The sequence below is a fragment of the Calidris pugnax genome, unplaced genomic scaffold, assembly GCF_001431845.1.
Source record: "Calidris pugnax isolate Ruff unplaced genomic scaffold, ASM143184v1 scaffold216, whole genome shotgun sequence".
Lineage (NCBI taxonomy): Eukaryota > Metazoa > Chordata > Aves > Charadriiformes > Scolopacidae > Calidris > Calidris pugnax.
Window position 1 is genome coordinate 1194218 of NW_015090954.1, and position 6000 is coordinate 1200217.

General features: G+C 47.1%; 1 protein-coding gene across 2 annotated transcripts in view; it reads right to left on the minus strand.

The window, feature by feature from the left end:
* The window catches only part of PLPPR1 (phospholipid phosphatase related 1), a 138766-nt gene that overhangs the window by 132227 nt on the left and 539 nt on the right, over nucleotides 1-6000 (minus strand). The window contains exon 1 of one of the 2 annotated variants that reach the window (XM_014952005.1): nucleotides 5838-5937. The exons of the other annotated variant lie outside the window; for it this stretch is intronic. The gene's annotated coding sequence lies outside the window, so the exon portion shown is untranslated. Of the gene's footprint in view, nucleotides 1-5837; nucleotides 5938-6000 lie in introns of those variants that run through there. 2 annotated transcript variants of the gene reach the window in all.

Below are 6000 nucleotides of genomic sequence, written 5' to 3' on the forward strand. Positions count from 1 at the left end.
TCTTTCACTCTCAGTTCTTAGAAATCTGTTCCACTTTCAGCCTGGCAGATTACAGCCAATGGTTCTGCAACCTAACAAAGGTTTTGAGATCCCTGACACATCTCTGAGTCACACCAAAAAGATCTGCCAACACTCCTGTTCAACACACACGTGTATTTCCCCTCCTCTGTGGACGGTGTTCCCAGCAAGGTGAGTGGAGAGAGACCTCCTGAGGGCACCTTTTCATCAGGAGCACGGTCGTGCTCAGAGCAGCCAGCGGGCAGCATCCTTACAAAGAAACAAATGACATTTTGGGGGCACTTTGCAGCCCCACAAATCCCACATTTGTGAGCTGCCATCCCACAGCTCGGCATTTTGTATGCTGTTTGTGCCCTGCTTGTTCTTGGGTCTGCTGAGGTCCTGCTGAACCGGCACAGCGTTTTACCAGCAGGGCCAAGTCCACTCCAAGAGGCAGGAAGGAGTGTACTGGTGTTACAAGCAGGTTTTCGAGCACAAAGGAGTGTGATTTAGGTGTTTTAGGGAAGAACAGGCACGCTTTTACGACGACTCTCCATTCTTCCATCCTTTCTCTTCTAAATGGCCCTCATGGGATGCCCCAAAAAGCCCAGCTGCATTTTATGGAATTATATTTTTGAAGTTTCCTGCTAGATATCTCAGCCAATTTGAAAACAAATAGCTAATACAAACCGTGTTTCTCTTCAGTTCATGCGTTATTAAACACCCCCCTCCATGCACAAGGAATGGAAGAAGGGCTGGAATAAGTAGAAAAATAAGTTACCATAGAAGAGCTAGCAGTAATTACTCAGCAAATACAATAAATTATTGTATACGTGGAAATTAAACATACTTCATTTTGTTGTCAGTGAGTATTTTACAAGCGTGGGTGACAGAAGCATGCAGCAGAATATAAATGTGATACAACTGCCTTTTGCAGTATGTGTGTTTCCATCAAAGTTGGATTTTTTTTCTCCTCCTCCTCTCCTTTTGATTGATTTAAACTGATGGATGGTGAAGCAGGATTTCTGAATTCACTGGTGCCTCAGCAAAGCGGTAAAAAGCAGCAGAATAAACATCTACAAAAATCCACACTGAAATCTCACCCTCCCATTTGAGCCACTGAACAGGACAGCTCTTCAAAGAGGGTCCAACCTGCCACTTCTCTAGAAACCCACAAGCTGTGACAAACCCTAAGCAGGCACTCAGGTCCACTTGGATGAGACCACGCTGGGGACACCAGGCACGAGATTCGGACACATTTCTTAGAGCATGGTATACAGCACCTGTCCTCAGAGAGGCTTAGGAAGGAGGTTCAATTCTGCACTTGTGCAGAGTTCCATTTTAAAATCAGTTCCACCTTCTGAGGCTGTAATAGTGGACTTGGGGCCATTAATACAGTCAGGCAGGCATTTGCCGTGAATTCTGCAAACCCTCTTTTGTCATCAATAACAAGAGCCATTAACTCTTAAATGTTGCTCCTCCATACAATAGCTCTTCTGAGCAAAGAACCAGCCCTCTACTTGCCAGCGCACAACAAAGAGAAAATAAAAATCAAAGGAGAGGTGCATGGTCAAGGCTATTTAAACAACTGGCTTAAATGAGCAGAGGATGTATGCTGTATGTAACCACCCTGTATTGTCACATGAAAAAGCAACACCTTTAACATAAGAAAAGCAGAAACCTTACTCCAAATGCAAAGGATGTCCAAGCCCACGAGTACCTTCAAGCCTCTATCTGGCAGATACAATTCTGTTAGCTGGCAATGAACAGCATGCCGTTACATTTATGCTGGTCCTCAGATCCCTAGAGGACACGGTAAATCAATGATTAGCACATTTGTGCACGTGGAGCTGCCTTGAAGCTAATTCTCGTTCTGGTTAAGATATGAGAATAATGCAGCATGAATCCTTCAGAAAAGTGGATCAAAACACTGTCATATACGTATAAGCCCATTCTGTCCCTCTCTCTTGCCTGCAGCCATCTCTTGCTGACTTATTATGTCCTCAGTGACTCCCGAATGATTTTCACTGTAACCCAGGAGGAGGTCAGCTGCACAAGACCCACCACGGCGCCGTCACGGCTTGTCCTGCACCCTGCACTAGCGAAAGTTTGACCCTTTTGAAACAAAACACAGAAACCCACCTGCGTAAGGAAAGTTGCCTTGTATTTCAAGAGGATGGACAGACTGTGATGCACTCGCTTATCAGAGAAGGAAGGCAGCACAACAAGGATCACCCCATGAACGACGCTCCCCTCCAACCCCCACAAATGCGTGGAATTGCCCCCATCACCCTTACAGGTGATTCAGGCAGTTGCTGACTGTAAGGAGGTCTGGCTGTTGACAACACAGACAGGCTGCTCAGAGCTGTTTGGACCATGCACAGGGTACAGGCTACCAATGGAGCAGGTTTTCCAAACAAGGAGGAAACGGGTGAACATGTTGGCCCCACATCTAACAGCCCAGCTAACGACGACTCAGCCTAAGCTACTGATTCTGCAGCCTCCCTTTTTCAGCCTTTGTTCATCCCATCCAACAGTCATCGACGGTAGCATGATTTTAACAAAAGCATGAGATTTTCCAAATCAGGACATGCATGGTGAACAACAATGCCACTCACTACTGCTTTCTCAGCTGCTGCCAAGCAAGCATTTCTGAAAAGCACCACTGAAAAGCTAAGTTTCACCCTGGATATACAAACCCAGCAAACAATGCCTAAATAGGTAAGAGAGGTTATGTAAGCAAGCTACAGCACCAATTTTGCACGTCAGCAGCAATAAACATGTTCATCGTTAGTTTTGTGTTTATGCCCCATCCAAACATCTACCTATTAAAAACCCCAAGAGCTCTGGCTGATCTTCAGAGAACGGGGTTTGCAGATCAGTGTTTGCACCCAGTCCTTTCTGTCTGTGACCAGATGAAAAGAAAAAAAAAAAGAAAAAAAAAGAAGAGAAAGAAAAATCTGAAAAGAAATAAAATATAGCCTGGAAGAGCAAGAGCACAGGGCTAAGTTTGGAGAACTCAATGTAACATCAAGCCAGGTTATCTGAAGAGCATGGATTTCCTCCACAGATGGGAAATTTAAAGCACAGAGCGTTGCAGACCCCAGTCAGAGCCACAACAGACACCACGCAGCAAGTTTCCAGAACTGCCAAGAAAGCTGACAGATCAAAACTGAACCTGGTTAATTCACATGGGAATCCAAACTGGGACAGATGGACTACTAACCAAACAAAGGCTTCAAGACTTAAACCATCATAAGCAGGGGTGCTCTCACTTCCTAAGAAGTAACCACTCTGGTCTCAAACTCCCAGAATGAGGTGGTACAGCCCATTTCAGCATCCTCATGCAAGAACTAGTAGAGATCTGACCATGTATCACACATTTGCTTGGCATAAACCAGGAGAGTGAGAATAGAAAGGTTCACAAAGCCTTCTGGCATCAACACTACAGAATTTGTCTTTGTTCTACCTTTATTTTCAGGAAACAACAATGGGGAAAAATAATCTTGAAGATAGCTCTTACTCTTGAAGAGTCGCCAACTTAAAAAGTTAGTCTTTTGCTGTAACTTCAACCAGTACAAGGAGGACAGCATTAGTGGATTTAAAAAAAAAATGTTTCTTTTAAGCACTGTAGCTGTTTTCCATTAGAGAAGCATTGCATATCTTGAGGGCCTAGTTCCGTGATGAGTGAAAATTCCACAATGAAATCCCAGTCAAAGTGATATTCACAATAGGTCCTGAACATAACTGGAAAAACATGCTTCTTCAATGCTGGTGTATCATCTGCAGAAACTATTAAGAAGACAAATGAGAGCACTAGAAAGTAGGCTAATCAGTTCGACATACTATCTGATGAAGTAACAATTATGGAAATGTTTTCCAATTTAAAAAATCCTTCAAAACTGCAAAGTGCATCTAGACTCCTGCCAGTGAACGAAGAGGCAGGAAAGACTGAACAAAGGGGAAAAAAAAAAGGAAAGTTTTTCATCATGATCAAAGCTGTCAAAGAAAATTAAGATACAATATTAAAAAAAAAAGACAGCTATGATGCAATTGCAAATTCTTCTGCTGCTACTGAACTCTCAATTCAGTCAAGATATGTCTCCAATTACAGACCCAGCAAAAGGTTCTGTAACTCAGCAGATGTGACTGCATGGCTGAGGAATTAAGATACGGTTCCCCACTAGCTTCTTCTCTCCTCTGATGTCTCATCAACCAGGAAAAAAAAAAAAAGGTCATCATGGTCTTTATTGTATGTGCTGAATCAGGTTAGTAAGCACCAAAAAACCACAGAGTTTTGCCCAGTAGTCCTACATATTCTGAGACAAGCTGACATCCACCACCAAGGAAGAAATAGCACTGGATATCATCCCTGTTGATACACGTGGGTTTAGCATGTTTTTCAGCATCACTGGTTTTCCACCCAGAGTGAGCATAAGCCAAGATTGAAGCATGCCACGTGAGAGCCAGCAATGAAAGTTGAGGAGGAGAGGAAGGAATACAAATAAATAAGGGGAGGTAGTAGGGAGCTGTTGTCATAGCTCCCAGTACTTGACAGATCCTCAGCTGATGTAAATTTTCCCTCTCCTGTGTCAAGCCTCCAAAGCAGGTTCTCCTCCTGTACAGTACACTGAAACTTACCTATGGATAAATGCAGAAAAGACTTCCCCTAAGGTCTTGCCCATCTTTATTTTGAGAAAGAGCCTCCTCCCCCTCAGATCACACCTGAGAGCAGTGAAATGACTTAAAAAAAGAGAGAGGTCCACGGTGATGTCCAAACTGGATCTTGAAATTCAAAAGCTGAGAGCAGTCACACCGAGCAGCCTCTCGTAACCCTTTCTGCAGTAACTCCTCTGGAAACCATCTTTCCCAAGTCCAAGCACAACAGCCCATTGTACAAAACTGAAAGGTTTTAAAAAAAAAAACAACCCTCCTTCCTTGTGCCCAACACAAAACAGACAGAAATCTGAGTACAGAGCCACAACCTCTGCTTTCCCTCACCATACCCATCTCATCTGCAATGGGGAGGATGTCGCCTGAAGTCCCTGCTCTGTCCCAGGCGTCTTCATGCCCACACAAAGACTACATGACCTGCAGGACCAGTACTCTTACTCCTGGCCATTTATTTCTTAAGTACTCACCCAGAGGGATCAAGACAACTATGGACCAACCTCAGATGTCAGCTCGGAAATCCCATCTCACAACCCACAAGCTTTAAATGACAGCTGATCCTTTTTTTTTTTCTTTTCTTTTTTTTTCCTTTTTGGTACCACCTAGGTTTTCTAGACATGCCAAAAAGACCCTGGGTCTCTCCAAACGTCCAAAAACCCACCATGGAGGCTGCACACGGTGACATTTTGGCATCTCTGCTCCAAAGCCTCTTTTCCCTGCGGGCAGGGTATCCATCACGCCCTGCTGCAGCACGCCGCCTTCTCCCAAACTACCCACCAACTCCGCGGAGCCCGGAGGAGAAGACCACCACCATCATCACCACCGGGGAGCAGTCACCCCAGCACGGTGTCCGCCTTCACCCACACCCGCCTCCCCGGGGGAATCCCGCAGACGGCCCCACAGGGTGGGACGGTGCCGCAGGCTGCGGGGAGGGAGGGGGAGGATGAAGGGGGGGGTGTCTGCTCCTCCGGGGACCCCCACCCCAGCCAGATGCCAGAGCGGAGGCGGCGGTGAGGGACCCCCCCTCCACACCCCGCTCCGTCTTCTCGCCTGGACGGGGCGGTTCCGCCGTCCCTCTGCGGGGCGAGGGGCCGCCCGGCACCTTCTCCCGGGACCGGAGACCCCCCCCGTCCCCCCCAATCCCCGCAAAGGAACCGCGGTCACCGCACCTCCGAGCCCCGGCGGGCCACCCCTTCTCCTCCTCCTCCGCTCGCCGTGCGGCCACCGGCGACCCCGCACGGCCCGCGGGGCACCCCCGGTGCAGCAGACAGACCCGCACGCTGCCGCATCCCGGCCGGCGGGACGAGGGGCGGGGGGTCCGGCGGTGGGGGG